The sequence below is a fragment of the Bos indicus genome, chromosome 1, assembly GCF_029378745.1.
Source record: "Bos indicus isolate NIAB-ARS_2022 breed Sahiwal x Tharparkar chromosome 1, NIAB-ARS_B.indTharparkar_mat_pri_1.0, whole genome shotgun sequence".
Lineage (NCBI taxonomy): Eukaryota > Metazoa > Chordata > Mammalia > Artiodactyla > Bovidae > Bos > Bos indicus.
Genome location: NC_091760.1, coordinates 10,864,831 through 10,867,465, shown reverse-complemented (window position 1 = coordinate 10,867,465; position 2,635 = coordinate 10,864,831).

The window sequence follows — 2,635 nt, the reverse complement described above, 5'->3', positions numbered from 1 at the left end:
GTTTCATGGGGTCTGTGTCCCATGCAATTGTACTTAGAAGGTTTCTGCCTTGCTGTCTTCATCTTGAAACCCTTAATAAATTTGGAGCAAGGATTCTGGTATTTTCATTTTATGTCTGGTTGCATCCTGCAAATTATGTTGCTGCTTCTGAAATGGACCCTGAGTTTCTGTTTTTGCTTTCTTAGTAAACTCTCTGATGAGCGATAACACTTACTGTGATAACTTCCTGAGGAAAGCTGAACAGGAGGTAAATGCTTTTGGAAATTTTGCATGCCTGGAAAAAAAATCTTTATTTTACTCTAATACTCAAGACTGTGGCTCAATATAGAGTTCCCAGTTGGATGTCATCTTCCCTCAGGGTCAATGAAGGTGTTACTTTACTTTCTTCTTGGGTCCAGTGCTTCTGTTAAGAAGGCCGATGCCCTTCTAATTGCTAACCTGTATGTATGACCTGTTTCTTTGTATCTCAGTCACAACTTTGCTGTCTATTTTTTGGCATCCAAGCTTGATGGCTGTAGTCTCCTCTCCTCATCTCCTTTCTGTTCAGGTGAGTTAAAAAAAAAAAAATCATCACTTTAGCAGTGTTTTGCTAGAGAACAGAAGATGTAAACACATGTTTTCAATCTGAGTCACATTTCAAGGGCTGTGTCACTTTTCAAGTTTGCCCTTTCTCTTGGAATGCAGAATTAGATGCTAGTGGTGGGGGATAATTTGCATAAGAAGCCCCTGTGCCTTCTGGAAGCGATACTGATCTTTCTTTTCAAAATTCAGTGTTAAGGAAAGCCTTTGCAGTGATCAAGGGCTGCAGACAAGAAAGAGCATCAAGAACTCCAGAGAGAAGTTCACCCTGAGAAAAGAGTAGACCGTAGAAAATATCCAGTGTTGTATTTGTGCCTCTGGTATAAGAGTTGGCTACGTGAGGGCTTCCCAGATGACCCAGTGGTAAAGAATCTGCCTGTAATGCAGGAAACTCAGGTTCGATCCCTGGGTCAGGAAGATCCCCTGGGAAAAGGAATGGCAGCTCACTCTAGTATTCATGCCTGGGAAATCCCATGGACAGAGGAGCCTGGCGGGCTACAGTCCATGGGGTTGCAAAGAGTCGGACATGACCGAGTGACTTAAATAACAACAACATGAGACTGAACAAAAGAGCCATCACCTTGGCCTCCAAGATGTACTAAACCAATTCTCTATTATTGATCACTAATGCATGTGCTTTTCGGCTATTATGAACAGTGTTATCAATATCCTTCTATGCACATTTTTGCACGTGTCATTCTTTTCCCCCGCATTTCACATGCTGCATTGTGCCAGAATACCTCCAAAAAAGTTACTCCCTGGACTCAGTGCGATTTTATTTGAAGAAAAGGTTTTTGTTATACAGACCCAGGAAAATCCTTTCTCTCTGATTTCATAAATGGAAGAAATATTAAGGTTATTTGAGCTCCTGTTTTTATTTGAGTATGAATATTTGTTTTGTTAAGGTCCAATTTCCATTTTTGATGGAAATGGAATGCATTTGTAATTTGGTTATAATACCTAATTATTAATATTCCAGAAAGAAAGATGTATTTTTTAATAACCTCTGAAATTTCACTCTCCCCTAGGTCTGTATTTGTAAGTATATATTTTACAAGCATTTCTCTAGGAATTTCAGCCATGTGAAAAATAGTCTGATGATAAAATTAAAGCAGCCTTTGTTTGCACTTTGTGTTCTTGAGGTTAATGGAAATTTTAAGTGGTCAGCTGTGGGTTTGCACCCTTGGGAATTTCCTGGGTGAAGTCTGAAATTGGTCTCCATAGCCAGAGGGCAAGGAAAAGTTGAAAAAAGAGGCTGACCCCTTGAGATTGTCAGGTGGCAGTTGTAATAAGCAAGGGAACTTACATATGAGACTTGTCAAGGACAGTCAGCAAGACAAGTAGATCTCTGAAACTACCTGCAGGAATCTTAAGAGTCTACATAGAGGCCTTAATGGTGTTCAGTCTGGTGTTCAGTCCAGATGGTCTCAGTAACACATTACTTTTTCAAGACTAAATCCTTGAAATGGTCCACCTGATGTGAAGAGCCTACTCATTAGAAAAGACCCTAATGCTGGGAAAGATTGAGGGCACGAGGAGAAGTGATGAGATAGTTGGATGGCATCACCAACTCAATGGACATGAGTTTGAGCAAACTCCAGAAGATGGTGAAGGACAGGGAAGCCTGGCGTGCTGCAGTCCATGGGGTTGCAAAGAGTTGGACGTGACTTAAGGACTGAACAACAACAACAAATGGGAATGGTGGGCAGAATGTGTATTTTAAGGATGGGGGAGGGGATGGGGGGGTGGCTTCTGATCACGCAAGTCCAGCTCTTGGGTCTGGCATTCACTTCCTCTTGATGACCAGCTACAGGAGTAGCAGAGCCCTAGAGAGAAAGCAACAATAACAGGAATTCTTCCCCACCCCAGTTTTATTGAGATATAATTGACATATAACACTGTATATGTTTCAGATATACAAACATTATGATTTGATATATGTTTGCATTGTGAAATGATCACCACAGTCACTTTCCTTCCATCACCTCACCCAGGTACAGTTTTTTCCTTTGTGATAAGAACTCTTAAGATTTACCCCTTTAGCAACTTTTGATAG